General features: G+C 38.8%; 1 protein-coding gene across 2 annotated transcripts in view; it reads left to right on the top strand.

Annotated features, from left to right (window-relative positions):
* The window catches only part of ush (Zinc finger protein ush), a 123,682-nt gene that overhangs the window by 98,032 nt on the left and 5,868 nt on the right, over positions 1-19,782 (top strand). The window lies entirely within an intron of this gene.

Here is a 19,782-nt window from a genome sequence, read left to right as displayed (position 1 = left end):
TTTTCATCAAAATCTTTTTAGCTTGTTATAGTATTATATATTAGAACTATTTATTGTACTTATGTTTAATAAGCTTGTAAATACCACTAGCTATGTCACAACAAACCCAATATTCATAATGTATTTTCTCGTTACAGGTAAGTCATACATCTCGACTCGAGGCTGGAGCGCAACTAGTAAGTCGGTGAGGCAATCGTTTAAAGCGCATTAAAGCACAATGCTCGCGCCGGACAGCCGCTACTAACGACCGCTAACGCGCAAAGAATGCGCCATTTATCCGCCGCATTCAACAGAATGCGCATAAAAACGATCCGCGACAACCGAAATAAATATCGATTCATAACACAATGCAATCTAGAATCGATTCTTTTTGTTAGGTTGACCACACTGGCCACATGAGTACCCGCGTATCGCGCGCGGCGATCGGCCAAGGCGCGGTGATACCATCTGTCAAATACGCGAAATTAGTCGGTTGTGAGTGAATTGCTGTATTTATGTTGGTTTTACATTTCGCAGAGAAACTTAGGCATATTCATTCGAAGAAAGTTAAGGTTTTAATAATTATTATTTTCTCCTCTTGTACCTATGTATGGAGAGAGAGCATTTCATTGGATTAAACTCGAACTGGATATTTTATATTTCTAAATACTACCTTAAACTTAACCGTTATATATTTGGAGAACCACCACTTCTGTCTAAATGCCTAGCTATTCCTACGTTTTGGTATCCAAAAATAAACTTCATAATTTTAATTGTGCATATTTTAATGTTCTACATAAAAAGATCTTATTATGATGTACAAAATAAACTATAGTAATAAACCTTACAAATTCAGAGCGGTGACATTAAAAACTGCTGCCGCGAATTCAATGCGCCATTTTTCGAAATCAGATGCAATTCAATTTCACAACGAGACACATTTATCTCATTATCGTGCGACATCAATGGCGAATATTCATATTTACGTGGATGGTAGCGTGAGGCAAATTCAAATTATTTCTATGCATACCCTTTTGGGCACTTATGCGCCTTTAGTGGTCTTGATGAAGCTCTACAATAAATAAGTTTATCTGACTTTTAAGCCAACTCAAACATTTGATNCATTTGATAAAAGTACATTTTCCTTTTGAAAAGATTAAAGGCAGCTTTAATAAAAAAGACTTGCTTCTCAACACAGCTATACTTTTACTTCACAAGACGCGGCAGGCGAATCGAATAACAATACCCTTTTATCGATACATCTTACCTATTAATACAACAAGCGCATCCCTAATTGTCTCGCAAAATATGGTGACGTCTCCAAAGTACTGCGGGCAGCCGATGACGTTCCGAATGTGAACTTTATTGCGTTGTAACAGAGACGGCTCCGTGGTGTGCAAGGTCTCATCACTTTGATAGTATTTACACGGCGTTTGAAGAGATTTATAAGCTGGACAGGTAATGGTAGGGCTGTCAGCTATTTCACTTAGGGAGCGAAAGAAGAAAACATAATATAGGAATGCTTAATTATGTAGTCTTGTTTTAATAATCTTCGATTTACTCTTACAAACACCACTATTTCAAGGATCAAAGATGTTCAGGCTAAATAATGTAATAATAAATAAATAAAATAAATAAATTTAATAATAATAATAAATACACTTTATTGCACACCAAAGATAAGAACAGAAAGAAAAGGAACACACAAGGTACAACTAGGCGGTCTTATCGCTATGAAGCGATCTCTTCCAGACAACCTATATATAATAAATTTATTAATTGGAAGTAACTCTATTTTTTGGAAAACTGATTTAGTCCTCTCTTAGCGTAACGGTTTGAATTACGCCACCAGATTCATCCTACTACGGGACTATTCCTACCTCTCGTTCCCTCCGCTACCGCACTGCAACTCCTGTGTAGCCAGGATCTATAGCTTGACTGCTAATAAAAACCCAACTGGAGTCAGTTGTCTAGCAGGGAGAGTTCCCTGCTTAGAGTGAAGTAACCAAGTCATATTTTAGAGGAGAATCCTCGAGCTCCCGATTGCGGGCCCCGGGGCACGTGCCCAGAGGTCCAATGGGAGAGAAGACCATCGTATTTAAGTCTGTCGCCATAAAAACAGTATTCCTGCATTTGGGGCAACAATCTTGCATTCCTGCCTGTTCCCCTGTAGTTGATGATTCCGGAACTCGCTACCACCTTCTAACAGGTGAGATGCAGGCCAAGAGCTTCCTCGTCGTGGATAAAAAAGGGCCTGAAGAGAGAAAGCCTCAATTTTTATGAGAACATTTCAGGAACGAACCACTTGCCAAATGTTGGTCTCGAAGCGCTGGTAGGGTAAAAAAAAATTATGAGACATGTAGAGGCTCCTTAAGAGCATATGACGATTTGTAAGAACTATTTATTAGTCTAAACAAATAAAGAAATTTTGACTTTTGACTTTTTTAACGAGACTATTCCCACCTGTCGTTCCCACCACAACTCCTGTGTAGCCAGGATCTACAACTTCACCGGCAATAAACAACCCAACCAGTGAAGGTCAAGTTTGTCTCGGGGGAAAGTTAAACTGTCATTGGACCCGCAACGAATTTAATCAGAAGAACATAGGAGTTCGAAGTTAAGGTTCGACTACCCCCCAGCGCAAAGCGGCAGGATAGGATATGCAGTACATGCGTGGCATGAGGCAGCCCTAGCGCCGCGCGTGCTAAGATGTTTATGCGGTCCGGCGCACGGTTTCGTGTTGTGTTTGTACCGATCCGCGGACACATGCTCGGCCGAGGCGTTGGCGTATTTATTAGTTGGCTGCTTCGTAACTGATGCGGGGGCTTGACGTTTTTATTTCAGCTCCATTCGGTAAAGAGCACTGATGCCTATTTTTCAGAATCAGAATTCATTTATCTGCTTTTTATCACCTAGAGCACCAATTGGAATCATGATGTCTGCGGATAAAGATACCGAGGCCTCACTCATCTTTATTGAGAATGATCCATACATTAAATAAATTCCTGGAATCCATTAGGTATTAGGTGGGTTGTTGTACCCCTTTCTATGAGCTAGGTTGTACCCTTATACCAAGGATTTTGGTTTTTTGTGTAAGAGGGAGCATAATCATCACTACTAATTTAAAAAAAAAACTCATAAAACTCATTTATTTCTGTAAGTAGGCTTTAAAAAAGCACTTTTACATGTCCCAGTATTAACCCTACCACTGCTTCAGGACCATAAATGGGCCAGTGCTGAGAAGAAGCAGCGCAAGAAACTCAGACACTATTGTCAGCCTCTTTTTCAAAGGTTTACAGGCTTTAAAAATACATAGTTATAAATGCGAGCTATGCAGTTACGCATCCCAAACATTTTTATCTTTTAAATAATCATCGGCTTTGAGGTCCGTGGCTCGGAAAGATTTACAATTGAAAAGTTTTCACCGAGTTAGGTAGGTAGTATACCAATTTCTGCCATCGTCAAGTGAATTTGCAAACCGCGTGATGACTCTACATTGAACGAGCTATTTAAATATTACATACAATAGTGATAAAGTGCACTCAATTAAACAGTTGTTTGGCTCAATTTTTAGCCCTGGTTAATAGGCAATTTATTATCAAAATACATTTTCCGCCCACGGTGACCTTATCGATAACTTTCCTCGGCTTAGATTTAATTGCATCGATCTGGGATCGCGCAATCGATCGATTACAAATCCGCCGACCGATCGGGCGATCAATTGCGCAATTTCCCGCGTATCTCGACAACGCTACTAATGAGAGCGTACACCCGCCATTGTTTACAGATTCGATCGCCATGTTATCTCCAGGGTTGCCAGGTGCAGTTGGAATGGGTATTAGGACTAGGTGTTACCATGTTTTTGAATTTTAAAGAGAGAGCGTGCGATGCAGGGCAATTAAGCGCCTAAGAATCACCTCTACATCTAATATCGTGATATGCCATGTCCATGTATTCTAGCTTCTCCGTGCATTTCTTCTTGATTATGAAAATCTCTTCTTTCACTCATCTTTCTGTTCCTTCCAAAAAAGTAAGTGAAATTGCTTTTTAACAGTGAGAAAATAGTCTCTGTTACCTGTTCTATGCAGAACACGTTAGTGATTTATCCAAGTACACTATAACAAAATAATGTAGAGGATTGGTTTCTTGGAGCACCCATGTCCAGCACCAGCACCTATAATTTCCTATATCAAAAAGTATTATTTTAGAAGATACGAATATGGTTGAACTTTTTCAACTGCACTATATGGCATATGCGAAAAAAAATCGCCTAAAATCCCAATGTAGGCACACTCCAAAGCCATTCTCGCCAGCCCACGTTTTATCTATCTGGCAACCCTGTCTCGTATTTTTGCCGGTAGCCATGTTTTCACTTATCTCAGCGTATGCGATTGTTCCGTTCCTGGCCAGTTTTCGTCATTGCGTCTTGTTATTGTTGTTGACCGTAGTGATGTGCGATACGATCGTATGTGTGCCGATCGTCCGATTGCGAACGATTGTTTAAAAACATCGAACAATACTGAATGATATGAGTAACTCAATTCGTAATTAAAGTCGTATTTGCATAGATGAAAGATTGCGAGACGAATGAATTGTTTATTAATATCGCAATATTGATCTGTTTGTTTTTTGTCCGTTGATCGAGCAGTCGAGAGGATATTGCGTGGAAATAAATTATCTTTTTTGCTATATTTGACAACTCAAAACCAGTCTAGTCTAAGTGTTTTTAAATAATAAAAAAGATAGAAACGAATATAGAATGTGTTAAATATTAAAGTCCTTCATTATCGTTCTCATCAATCAATCAAAGTCGAATATCAAATCAAATTCACACGTATTCAAATCCAGTCAAAAGACTTCACATAATTTACATCTTGCATCATTTACCAACGCATCGAGAACAGGTGGTGAAGCGTTTTACAAATTAGCGTTGCGATCGCGCGATACGACGCGACGTCGCGCGTCCGCGTCAATCGTCGTAACGAAGCGCGTATTGTATGCAAAGCGCACTACCGCTCGCTCAGCTTACGACGAACTAACGCTATTTATTGCTACGCACGACAAAGACGTATGGCCAATTTTTTCAGTTATCGAAAACCTGTGTAACTGGTAATTAAGGCTCTATTTTCACGAAAGGAAAGCTTAAATTCGCTTGTATTTCAATAGAAAACTCAAGCCAATTTCATACAAAAACGTTAACCTCGGAAAATGGCTTTATCAGTGAAAAACTTTAAACACGATCTCCCATGAAAAATCTTTATACCTATTTTTTCCGCAATCACCAATATTATAAGTTCCATTGTGCGGCCGCGATAGCCTGGAGCATTGGCTCAAACTGATCCTTTCCAAAACCGTCCCCAAAGCCGTACGATCTCATTGGCGTTATTTAAAATCGACTCTACAACTCACATTCCTGCGTTCATAATCGCTCGCTTCGGTGTAACTTATATGACGTTCTGTCATCATGACACGGCATCGCCTCTCGCGTATACGCCAGACCTGTCCACTCCAAAGTGTATGCTATCCTCGGTGGTTAAGGCAGGAAATTGTATAGGAAATTGAGGGGATTTAGTCCGTTTAGTCGACGCCGCGACTGGCGCTATCGGCATCACCTTAATGATGTCTCGATGGTGGATAGCCATTGTGTTGGATGTAAATTTGTAGCCGTCGGCGCGGGTAATGATGTGAGAACAAACTGAGATCCCGATAGCCAGATCTGGATCGCTTTCGGCCCACTGTGCGGGATTGTATTCAGCTTTCGGCTTCAGCCCGTGCGATCGTCGTATTTTTATTTTGAAATGCGAACGAGCATTGTTTCTGTCTTGTAAATCATAAACAGATGAGATAACGAGCGTCGTTCAGGGCCGAGTTACGTTGCAGTTTCGCCAACTATTATGCTCCTGTCATTAGCCTGCGACCTTCCAAACAAAAACTAAGCATTCAGGCCATTTCAAACCCTTTTCACATTATTCCACACAACAAACAAAACGTTACATTCAAAATGGCCGCGCTCAAAATGGCGGTTGTGATGGCGTCATTAACACACAGTTATCGCACTATTTTGTCGACTAGACAAAATTTCAGTCTTTCAACGTGCGTCGGCGTAATGAAAGCGATGTAAATGATGCTTTGACGAAAACGCGATAAATAATAAGCTCACTAAAATGAGGTTGATGAAAAACGGCTCACGATGGGGGTAGCAATATTTTTGCTGAAAATTAGGCTGTCATTTTGCTTAGGGATGCGGTCAAGTCACAATTTAGCTTGATTAATCGCTGTGATTATGATAGTTTCCAATGTAAATGACAAACTCATAAATTACTGGTTTAGAAACGGATTTAATGTTCCACTAACGGACAAATAAACAAACACGATGTAAACAATTTGAACAACCACAAATTTATTGCTTTACATACCCATTTGAAGTCTACAATTAAGTCACTTAACTACGACAACAAGCCATAACATCTTTATCTGAGTGAATCGATTCTTTTTCTTTTAAATCGACTATCTGAATCGAGTGTGGCGCCGGCCGATCTCTTTTATCGAGGCATTATCGGGGACTAATGCACTGGGCGCGATAACGCGGACATAAGAGCAGGGGCAGATAAACGCGGTGTGGCCATGTTAAAAATAGTTTACACGAATAGTTGTCTGCTCCGTGCCAGAAAAACAACCTGTTTGAATCCATATGTATTCATGTCGAGGTTTTCTCTATGTAACGGGCCAAATTAGTGTTAAGAAAATTTATTGCGCTTGTGTATAAATTAACGTTTTATTTACTTTGATTAAAAATATTTCCTGAAAAACAAAATCTACGCTTACTACTTAGTTTATAATATTTTTGTCGACTACCAAAAGGACAATATGAACTGCACGAAGCATTTTACCGACAAAACCAGTACTTACTTTGTGATTACAGCAGTAGATAACATTCAAAATACTTAAGTAACGTTCTATTTATAACATCACCGCATTCTTATGGGCAATAAATAATGAGCTATATTTATGTGTGCTCTTAATCGATCAACTGACAGAACCGATACGGGCGCATCCCTAACCGCATTTTAAAAACTTGGAATTCCTTTTACAAATTCTTTCCAAATTCAAATTCAAACTTATCGACCGCCGAAACGAATACATCTTCCTTATTTAAATTGTCATTACGAACTCTTTCCTTCGGTTATCGAGTGGGGCCGGCTTCGGAGAGATGGCAATAATAAAAATTATCTATACAAATGGCCGGGGATTACACGGCGACATAAATTCGGCTCTGGGCCAATGAGCGCGGCTGAGGAGAGGAGATAAAGGGTCATCGGTTTTTAGAACGCTTTCGGTTTTCGCTAGTTTGTTGATGGTTAACAATTTTTCAGACTGATTACCGAGATTAGGCTCACACTTAATGTTTTAGTGTGAACGCGTTTGTTATCTCTCGTCTGCGTCTACAGACTGGAGTTTGGAAACATTTTATTCGGTTTGTCAAGCTTTTAACTTTTCTAGTCACACCTTAGTCCTGGTTACTTACTTCTATTTTATTTAATAAACTTTTACTCCCATTGGATGCAATCTGTGAGTGCAAATGTGCTTCGGTTCGTTTACACGCATAAATCGCCGCGGATTAGTGCACGCGTTCACGTCCCAAGGCTTCGTCAGGGCGGGCAAATATTTTAAAGTCCAATTCCGTCGAAAACAGGAAAAAATCTCGGCGGCCGCCGTCGGTATCGGTGCTCAGCGAGACACCGCCTAGAGTTATACGGAAAAAATGCTAATTTTCAAATCTCGAACTCGCTCGCCGGCCACAATCGAAACGACACCGCACTCCTTTATTTGCAACATCCACTCTATCCCTCCGCCTCGCTCTGTCGCCTGCCTTAATAACTCATTTATTTTCGAAAATCGAACGAATATGACGTACACGCGCGATAACACGAGATCCGAATCGCAAGTTTTCTTTAATTACACGACTTAAATTGTGGAGAACGCGTATCGACGCCATCTGCAGGCGTCCGCTAGTAATTTTTGAGATAGCGTACTCCGATTAAACGTGAATTTATTAAAAATAAACAGCCGTCCTGCCTGTACAGCTTTCTCGCAATAGCATTCATGAAATCGCTGTAAAAAATATTATGTCGCGTTGATAACAGTGGCGGACAAGTTTATGCGATTTATTCATGAATTCAATTGATTTCTTTTGCTTTATCGTGTGGTTCTGTTATTGTCGACGGCAGCGCCTGATCGGGCCTAACGCGCGATCAAGGGTGTCGGGTAATAAAGTGCAATAAAAACAATTTGTGCTTCATGAAAATTGTAACAGCGTGTATGAACATCATATTAGATGTTCGCTCGATCCATCAACGGCTCGTTAGCGCGTTAACATGCCGAGAGCGAGAGGTTTTTTACTTTTTCAAACCAGTCCGCGCTAGTGTTGAGCGCCCGTTTTTGTGTCGAGACTCGATCGATTGTCAGTAGTAATTGGTATGGGAGTAGCAGATGTTAAACATGATGTTTGACGGTGAACAGAGTTAATTATTTTCGTGTCGTAGGCGTACTGCGACCGTTCGAGATCCAATCGCGATCAAGATACAGCCGTAATACAAAAAGGGAATGGATCATTCCACTTTGATTGTTCGATTGTACAACAATACGCTGTTAGTTTAAATTTAATTCACGTTATTACAAACATCAATCTTGATTCGGGCCCGAGTAGGTATCGCTGTAAACTTTTCCCGATAGCGATCGCAGCGAATGCTAAAGAGGAAGCGTAGGTAGAAACGTTGAATGCAAATAAAGTTTACTTGAAATCAAGATCATTCTCGCTGCGATGTAGCGGGTATAATAAATCGTGCTTTTATTTTTCTCAGTTGAAATAAATAAATATCTACGATCTTCTGCGGAAGAGTGTTATCGGGCCATCAGTTTCGCGGAATGTCGCGGGTTCCGCAAATCAAATTACGCATTCGAAATTCGAACGGCGGACGAATCAAAGCGCTAGTGTCGCTATCGCTGCGTTCGCAATCGACATATTAATATTCGATCTAGAGCCGTCCCGATGTTCTCGATTCGTATAATTAAAATCGAGATCGATCCGATTGGACGGCGGATTCCGTCACGTTATTCATCATAAGTACCGCCTACTTTTGACGCCTCCAGCGCTGCGTGTACGCAACTTTTAAGCTGTTTATTTATATGTGATGTTATCGTTTAATCGCGCGATCGTTAATTTAGTGTTGTATCCGCCATTTTGTGGAGACGATTGCGGCAATTAAAAAGTCGTAAGTGTATTCAAATTATGTTTTAATGGGGTCCCTGGCAATCTGCGTTCGATTAATCAAGTGTGGCGTATGAGTGGAGTTATGGGGGGTGTATTATGAAATCGCATGTGTTTTTACGGAGGTGTGGTGGGGGTTCGAGTCGTGCGCCGTACGGCGTATCGTCGCGTTTTGCATAGATTTAAAAACTCGATAGTTATGCAAATGTCCCGCTGCCGTGTTTGCTTGTTCTGAGTTACGACGTGGCCTGGTAATAGAGCCTATCAGAATTAGACCTTTTTAGTGAGTGTTTTTTCCGTTGCACCTTGCGACTGCGGATTGCATGCTCTGAGGACATACGAGTCAAATTTCAGGAAATTAAAACAAGTAACACACGAACAAGGAGTTAGTTACATTGACGTTAAAGAAATAGCCTAGTTACATTTTATTATATCAGCCGTAGGTGGTGCAAAAAATTTGCGCTAGTTGGTTGGAAATTTTAACGTGATTGCTTAGCTTAACTAGTTATTTAGTTCCTATTTTTTATTCCCACTTATTAAAAACAAATGCAAATTACTGTAACGACTTTAAAAAGTCGATGTGGGATGTAGAGTCTGACGTCCGTATTCACAAACATTACTATGAGGTCCCACAGTGCGCGTGGACGCACAGGGTGACACACGAACCAATCACAGAGCTGTATTGAACGCTGTGCAGCAAATCGAGCTGCTTCACTTAAGCATGCATCGTTTGTGAATGCGGGCGTCAGCCTAATTAGCCTTTATTTGTTGGAACCATTGACAGTTTATATTGGCGCAGACTATTCATACTCCAATCGTCATTCTGAAAGCGACTTATGTGTTGAAGTTAACAATTAAGGTTCGGTCTTATGGTAAAGCGGTCGTATGAGATGCTACTTTAAAAAAACTTTTTGACACTGATTGTTCCTTTGACTCTAAACAAGTGATTGGAGCAACATTATAGTAAGAGAAGATGGGTGAAGATGGGTTATAATGATAAATATCAAGTGAAAATTAAATATGAGAATAACTGGTTATAGTTTAAATAGAGATGGCTATTAATTCAGCATAGACATAGATATAGGACGCGATAGCCGGCCGATATGGGCTTATTCCACTATTCCCCGTTGACAATCCCCGTCAACGGGGATTAGTGAACTTTTTGTTAACTATTCCCCGTTATATTAGGATTTTATTTTTAACATTATAAGCTCCAATTGNTTGCGCTAATTGGTTGGAAATTTTAAGGTGATTGCTTAGCTTAACTAGTTATTTAGTTCCTATTTTTTATTCCTACTTATTAAAAGCAAATGCAAATTACTGTAACGACTCTATAAAAGGCGATGTGAGATGTAGAGTCTGACGTCCGTATTCACAAACATTTCTATGAGGTCTCACAGTGCGCGTGGACGCACAGGGTGACACACGAACCAATCACAGAATTCACAGAGCTGTATACAACGCTGTGCGTTCGATCTGCTGCTTCACTTAAGCGTGCATCGTTTGTGAATACGGGCGTGAGCCTATTAGCCTTTATTTGTTCGAATTATTGCCATTGTATATTGGCGCAGACTATGCATACTCCAATCGTCATATTGAAAGCGTCTTATGTGTTGATGTTGAAGTTAATAATTAAGGTTCGGTCTTATGGTAGAACGAACTTAAGGCATGCTAGTTTAAAAACACATAGACATGATCGTTCTTTTGACTCTAAACAAGTGATTGAAGCAACATTGTAGTAAGAAGAATAATGATAAATATCAAGTGAAACTAAAATATTAGATTAACTGGTTATAGTTTAAATAGAGATGGCTATTAATTCAGCATAGACATAGATATAGGACGCAATAGCCGGCCGATATGGGCTTATTCCACTATTCCCCGTTGACAATCCCCGTCAACGGGGATTAGTGAACACCTTTTTAACTATTCCCCGTTATATTAGGATTTTATTTTTAATATTATAAGCTCCAATTGACGTTAACGGGGAATAGTGAACAAAAAGTTCACTAATCTCCGTTGACGGTGATTGTCAATGGGGAATAGTGGAATAAGCCCCGATATGCCCAGCAGCATGGGCTGATATTTTTTGTCTAAGAGCTGGCTGAAAATGTCTGAAGTATTTTCGAGCTTATTATACAGGGTGATTAACTTTTACCATTTATGACATAAATTATAGGATGAAAGCAAAGATAAAATGACAAATTAAAAAGATAAACAAATTGTAATTAGGGCTGATTTTTCAATCATATTACTTTTACTATTTATGACATAAATTATAGGATGAAAGCAAAGATAACAATATGACAAATTAAAAAGATGAACAAATTGTAATTAGGGTAACTTTTACCTGAAGAATCAAATTGTCATTTTAACATTTTCCCATACAAACACTGTAGATAGGTTAATGTTATTCCTTAATTATTTTATTAGATAATATCAGCCCTTAAACTAGAAAAGCGCCAAAATGCTTGTCCTTTGTCACTCCATTCCCTATTTATTCTCTCTAGCAACTCCAAACATGACACCCGACATCGGAGGCGAATTTAAAATCAAATGGTTTACAGGCGTTCGATTTGAATACACAGAATAGTAGAAATGAATTTATTTGTAAAAATATTGTACGCGGATAAAATTACGCAAACCTAACAGCACAGTACACAGTTGATAAGATTGTACAGGAGAACTTAGATAAAAAAGTTACTTTTTTTTATTCACAATGAGGAAGTTCTTGTCTGTATCTCACCTGATGGTAAGTGATGATCAGGCCGAAGGTGGAAGCGAGCTTCAACCTCAACCACGGAGGAACTGGCTATCTTACCTCTAACTGCCAGAACACAACAATGCTGTTAACATTGTTGTTATGGCGACAGACTTAGGTAAGATGGTGGTTACTTCCTTTAATAAACCACCCCACGAATTGTTTTCTTGTTAGAAGCCTTTGTAAATTACCTAGAATTTTTCTTATTCGACACCCGGTATAAGTGCGACATTAACGAGTACTTCAGTTATAACTAGAACGAGGCAGGTCAGCATGATTCGTGGCCGGTAATTAGGGTTGTGTATGCAAATGGGACCGCACCCGCGTGACATTATTATGCTGGTGTGCAGTACATACGGTGACGCCACAAAAAGGCTGCGTTAAGTTTCGTATGTTAGTGTGAAAGAAAAAGAAATATATTTTAGAACTATTGGTACTGTTCTGGATACTATTGTGATACTAGAGAGATGGGAGTTAAGAGCATGATTCGTGGCCGGCAATAGGGTTGCGCAGTACAGGAATGACGCCACTGAAAAAGCTGCGTTAAGTTTCACATGTTTTTGTGAAAAGAGTAAATTTTAAAATTATTAAACCGGTCCTGGATAAGTGATATAAGATACATTTCAGAGACACTTTGTACTTAATTATCAGCTGAAACTAAAAATAGAGCCACAGAAATGGCATAATACGACTAGACATTGTTTATTTTTTCATGCAGAAAAAGGCAGTTAAGTATTTGACCGCAATCGCACCTGATGTTAAGTGAGATGCTGTCTTGGAAAAGCCTTGAAAAGGCCCGGATTATAATGTTTATTTGTTTGTGTTATTTCACTATGTTTCATATTAAACTCATAAGAAAATGGAAAATTGATTAAACCTGAAACGTGTAAATATTTTTTGCATTAAGAGTCGCATCTCAAACTTTTAAAAATAAATGTAGAAATATTGTTGTAGCAGGTAGTTAAACAATAGATATAATGTGTATTTTCGATCTAATTATTTACTTAAAATTACTAAAAACTTCATGAAAATAATTATTTTAAAACCTTGAAACTTACTTTTCAGCGATCGCAAGAAAGTTATTGTTGGTTTTACACAAAAATTAACATTCGCCTAAAACTACACGAAAAGAGTTCTAATTTTCCGTCGTAGCTTATCTAAGAGCGATCGCCACGTATGTATTTTCTTTTTTCATTTATCGCGACGTCGCGACTCAAGTATGTACTTAGCATACGCACTATTGTTGGCCTGAGAACTGTGGCAACTTGGATATGGCAATTTCAAAAGGAAGAAAATATTTCAAAATTCATAATTAAATTAGTACAAATCAACATAGTGTGCCTGTTTACTTCAGTGCTACATGTAAACTCGGCCTGGCTGTTTTCAATTAAAAAAAACGGAGGTGAAACAATTTTTTTATTTATTATTACTTTAAAGTTCAAAACATACCAGGTAGAGCTTTTCAGAGAGGAATGTTTTATGACCCTGTAACTAAATGCAATTTTCAAATATTCTGAAATACCTACATAAAAAATAATATAATACATAAATAATAATAATGCTTGGTGTTTTTTTACGAGATCCAGTCAGAAATGAGGAGATTCGTAAACGAACAAAGTCATCGACATAAGCTTGCTAAGCTAAAGTGGCAATGGGCAGGACATTGTCGTTCGCAGAACTGACGGCCTATGGGGCAACAAGGTTCTGGAGTAGAGTTCACGTACTGGGAATGCAGCGTGGGACATCCATGGTGGACCAACGACCTCATAAAAGAAGCAAGAAAGAGCTGGATGTAAGTCGCAACCAGGTCAATACGGAAATCATTGAAGGAGGCCTACGTTCAGCAGTTGGTCGTCCTGTGGCTGAAATGATAACGATGACTTACTTGACTTGATGTCCTATGTCCCCTAGATAGGGCAGAAGGCGTCCACAACAGTCCTCCATCGCGTTCGGTCTTGAGCTTCGCGTTTGATCTCGCTCCAAGTCTTGCCGATTTTCAGCTGCTTTGTGCGCCGCCAAGTTTGTTTGGGGCGACCACGTTTGCATTTTTCTTGGGGGTTCCAATGATGATGATGACATAAAAAGTGTCAGGAGTCCTGTCACTTTTTATGTCCTGACTCAGCACCTTCATCATAGAACTGCGTCACCTACAGCACAGATTTCGGTTCTTAAGAAATACCATATCCATCTTTCCCACCTCGGCGTCCCTCACATGTGGCAACACTCATGAATATTAACTTACGTTTTACATCAATCATACTCCAGAGGCCGAGATCGCCTCGGCGATTGCACACTCGTTTGTTAAAGGGTTGATTTCGTCAAGGAAGTGGGTTAATGAACCGATTAATGAATCTAGTAAACGCCTCTTTAGTAGCCATTTCGGTAAGTAATGGCCTCTTGCGTTAAACTAAGATAAAGTTCCAATTGGTAATACTAATTTGTGTATGCATTGACCTGTTTTGATGAGTTAGAAAAATCTACCATCGAATATTTTTTCATACTGGCAACACTGATCTACAAAACCTCAAATCAGAAAAAAATTCCAGGCCAGGAAGGAGTGTTTAAAAAAAAACCTCAAATCCGTCTCTTTTGATGAATTACCAAAATTCTACCACCAAATATTTTTATTTTTTTACACTGGCAACACTTGCCTACATAACCTCAAATCTTGCATACGCGATGCATTATCAACTTAAACAGCCTGTCTCATAGCCGCATCGCAGTTGTACAGTTAGGAGCAAAAACATGTTGTAGGTACCTATTTCTTAAGGTACAGTTGTTGCGGCTTCTGCGTTGATTTAGCCCGAGGCGTCTAAAACAATATTTTGCAGATGTGATTATAGCGGTAGTTTTTTGAAACGTGTATTGTTAGATATGTAAATGTTTTGACGGCTAGTTACTGATAACTCTTGAGTTTAAGGATTGACTTGACCCTCTAGGAGTCAGCTAACTTTGAAACTAATTTTTCATATCTATTAAGCATAATTTGATTTTTTTCACCTATAAATGACAGACTAGAGAATACATGGTCAAACACAAACAAATGGTAGTATTAATTTATCAATTGTACTTTTTTATCGACTGCACCAATAAGCAAGTGAAATTACAAATTGTCATTTCTATGTCAAACAATGAAATGACATTTAGGTATATTTATGTCATTTATTTTTATAATGTTCTCAGCTTGAGGACAGCTCATAGTTTTTGGTTGGGACTGTACGTGTTATCGCTCGCGCGAAGACATCAAGATTTATTCGTCATGCGCCGGACGCGGGCACTATAAGGAAATGTTTATCTAGGTCCGTTTGCAGCGTTTTTGCTGGTGGCCCACGGCACGATCGCACTGTCCCGGCGCATTTATTTGTACTGCGAAACAAATCGAAGGAATAGATTTTAGATTTCTTGTTAGTCCTTAACTATGTTAAATAGGACGTGTTGTCAAGTTGGTGGGGAATTTTTATTTGAAATGTTAGATGCGGTACGGTTTTTAAGCTGTGATGCGGTACGGGTTTTAGTAACTTGTAGCTTCTGACGCTACAAAAAGGAACGTAGATTTCAGAAAAGGTGACATCTACAAGCTTAACGTTGCTTTACCGCTCACTGCGTAATTGTTTTCTAATTCCAAAGCGTAAGTTAAAGAAAACATCATAATTCATAAGTAAGATCTTATAGTTAGTTATACAACCCTCCTTCTGACGCAATCGGGCAATTTTAACTACTGCGTTTGCGTAAATTTTACACCAGTTTTCTTTTTCAAATGTTCTCAAATATCTTAAATGGTTATTTTATTTTATTCACACAAAACTTACCCCTGCATAGCATTCATCCACAGCCATTTATTCTTACAAATAATTTTATTTCAAAGAAAGAAACTTAAAGCAACAGGGTTGCAGTTGCGATAGCGCGGCAGGCGATACCGCGCGATATGTTAATGCGCGATCGTGACGCACGCGCGGACAGCCGCACATCATAGTGATACAGGCATCGCTATACTCACTTCTTTTATTTTATTTTTGTTTATCTTTATACAGGGTGTCCCTTAAAGAGTGTCAAACTTAAGGAGACCGTATCTGAAATAGAGATGCTTTTCAATTATTATTTTTTTGTATTTTGTATGGTCACCCATTATCATCTCCTTACGTTTGGCACGCTCTTTACGAGACACCCTGTAGTAAATCACTCATCCCTAAATGTCAGAAACTTCAAGTGTTAGGAGTCTCAAATTTTGCATGGGGGTTTCTTTTAGAACGTAGGTGCTCACTATGACGAGATTTTTCAAAATTCAACCCGCGTGAATTTTGACAACGAATCAGTAGTTTTGGCAAAATACAAAAATTATTAAGCTCAACGTGAAAGGCTGAGAAAATGGGTCAGAAAATGCCTATAACTCGGTTAAACTGGTCAAGATATCTGATAGAAATTGTTTTGCAACTGATTGTAAGTAGCATTAACTCTCATTAATATTGCTCGAGTCACTGAGAATTCCTATAACCTAGGGTCAAAAAACCTTTACAAATACATCAACAATAAGTGTTAAAATAATTATCTCTAGATCTTCATTACATCATAATTTATAATTTACTTCCTTATTTCTTAAGATTGGAAATTTTTCATCGTTAAGTAAGTAGTAAGTACGCTTAAGAGCTTTTGTACTAAAAGCTTACTAATAAAAAAACCGAAGTGAACGACACTTGTATCAATATTTATTTATGTACCTAATACATTTCTTCAAAGAAAAACACAGCATCAATTAAAAGTACCGTAACTGTAATGGGTCATCATTCAAATTCCAAATCTAGAAACTCATCAGTATTTCTGATCCTGCTCCTATTAAACACCTTTATGATGTTGTCACGGATATAACAGTCTCAACACACACGGTTTCACTTCTACCCACTTTATCAGCCCATTTAAAACCTTACTCACTTCTGAGTAAAGTTTAAAGTCGCTTATGAACTCCGCTCATGTGTCGAATATATGATAGATGAACAAAACTCTGTAACAGAACAAACTAAATAAATCAAGATGTTGAGCGACGATAATATCGACGTCGTCTTTGTCATTGGACTCTTTATTTGTGTACTTATTTCTTCGATGGTAGTTTTTATTGGTAGTTTTTTACTGGCAACACTACGCTAATGGCGCCCGTAACGCAGTGACGCTAAGTCGACACGCTGTTTGATTGTTTTTAGAAGATAAATACTGAGGTGACCATGTTTGAGAGATACTCGTAGATGCTTTTGTTTCAATACTGGTTACTGGCTCGTATCATACACTCAAGCAAATGATCTATCTTTTAAATCATAGCACCCTTTAAGTGTTTTGATATAAAGTTTTTTTGGAAACAAATCTAAACGAAAGAAAGAAAAGAAAGAGGAAAACCATGAAACATACCGAAAGCGACCCTAACAAATGATGGAAAAACTTTAAAATGACGTATCAATTTTAAATAAGTTTTAATCACGTTTACAAAAAATACTAAGGTAGATACAGTCAGCGTCAAATAGTGACACCCAAAGTGGCCAAAAAGTTGACAACACAACCTTATTCCAATTGCAACAAAAATGTGTTGTGGAATTTTTGGCAATTTTGAGTGTCACGAACTATTTGACGCTGACTGTACCTATATGCAATATGACACCATGCAATACGAAGCTAATGCGCAAAACTAAATCTTAAACAATATTTTTAAGCCCCAAATGCACTGCAACTCTACCTTTATCAGTTCACCGATCAGTTACTTGTCGATAAACACCGCAAAACATGGTATCTTCGCTAAGTTTCAAGTGGATTTGCATAAACTAGCTTAATAGTCCATTCGGAATGGGTTTTATTTGGTTTAAACTAGTTCGGTGCATGGGAACAATCGATTTAGTTTTTATTTAGGTCAATGTTACAAAAGATTTAGGTTTCAATTTGATTGCTAAGGTTCTGGTTATCTAACTATGGCAGAACTCTGCAGAAGTTACTAATTTGAGGGTAGTTGAAGGTAGAGTACCGAAAAACGCAGCGTGAGAGGTTCACACACAAGGTGGACAAGCGACCTCATAAAGGTAGCAGGTAGGCGCTGGATGCAGGCCGCTACCAACCGGGCGATGTCGAAGTCATTGGAGGCATATGTTCAGAAGTGGACGTCATGTGGTTGAAATGATGATGATGATGAAAATAGAGAAATATCACACAGGTCCAACGACTCTATGATAGGTTTCAAAACTTTATAACTCGTCTCACATACATTACCTAAGTTAAATTGGAATGCTCACTCGAAATACCAATTAGATTCAATTTTACATTCAATGATCGAATTCGTTGGCTATCGGCAAAACATATCAACAGACAATCAGTTCAGTTCAAGGTGTACCTGGCATTTGGGGATAGAGACACTACGGTAACTCGAACTTGAATCACTTATAAATAATGAGCACAAAGGCTGAGTTGCACCATCTTATTTTGACTTTAACAAACGTCAAAAATCTGTCAAACTCCATACAAAAAAAAGAACCCGTTATTGTGAAAGTTACGGTCAAAGTAAGTTGGTGCAACTCAGCCAAAGACTTCAACGACTCTAACCTGAATTTTGTAGCGTCTCATATTGCTGAAGCATTAAAGAAACCTCACCTCGTCAATATACTAAATGTAAAAAAAAAATATAAACTGCTACAGCAGTCCCTACTGAAACAACTAGATAAAAAGCGTTTTTCCTGTAACAAAAAAGCTATTTAAATTAAAAAGAGGTGCAGCTTATCTCAAGAGGTGAAATGTTTGGTTAAAAAAAATGAAGTTCAAAATTAGAAGCTTTTCTGTGGCCAGGTTTGATTCACAACTCGCTCGCTTCCAAGTCACTCGATTCTCACTCCTTTCTCGCCGTTGTCACTCAAGTGACACCCGTAGTAGCCCCAAACTCCATGTGATCGGTCACGGGCGTCACAGTCACAGATCGGTATCGCGCGATTGTGACGCGCCCGATGCACGACTATTTTAATTGGGCTCGATCTTCCATCTGATAAGCAGAGACAAGACGCGTTTTGTACTTTTTGGGGGGAGGCACGTGTTTGAGCCGCTGTTATTGATTCCGATTCGAACGAAAGCTGAATCACAATGTTTTCAAACAGATACTTGGGACTGATTCTTTGTTTTATGTTACCTACAGGAGGAGCTAATCTAAAAGGCAATCTTTTAGCTGATAGCAAATCTAATTAATCTAAAGATAGTCTGAAACAAATGTTATTTCATGAGCAAGATTAATTAAACACAAAATTATATTTTGACCCAAACAATGCTGTTGCTAAGTTAAAATACTCTACATCGTAGATTTACAATACACTCCGCCTTTGCCATATTAAATCTAATACAAAACCTAGGTTTAGCATGACTCCACTATCTGTTCTCTTTGTATTCAAAGAACGGCAACATGTAGCAATGTCACTCGTCTAATTTCTAGACAAATAATGCGGGCACTAGCTAAACAAGTACAATACACGTATGCATGTAACCTCTCGGGTACGGCCATTATTTGACATGTTTATAAAGACAAAAGGGTACAGATGAATATCATTTAACGAATCGACGTTGAGTTTCGAGAGCGCTGCATAAACGACACTCAGTCACGCCATCTATCTGATTGCACGTTCAACCTTTTTGCCAGCAACAATCACAAGCTTATAACTTATTTAGCGAAAAACAGAAGCTGGAACGACTAACGAACGGCGATAAGCGCGCCCCCGGTATGACGGCGACATTAAGCGCGATGGAGAGCATTAGCCGGCCAATCGCG

The sequence above is a fragment of the Ostrinia furnacalis genome, unplaced genomic scaffold, assembly GCF_004193835.3.
Source record: "Ostrinia furnacalis isolate ACB-3 unplaced genomic scaffold, ASM419383v2 OfSCF6654, whole genome shotgun sequence".
Taxonomy (NCBI): domain Eukaryota; kingdom Metazoa; phylum Arthropoda; class Insecta; order Lepidoptera; family Crambidae; genus Ostrinia; species Ostrinia furnacalis.
The sequence above is the reverse complement of the archived record's forward strand: the minus strand, read 5'-3'. Positions and strand labels throughout refer to the sequence as shown.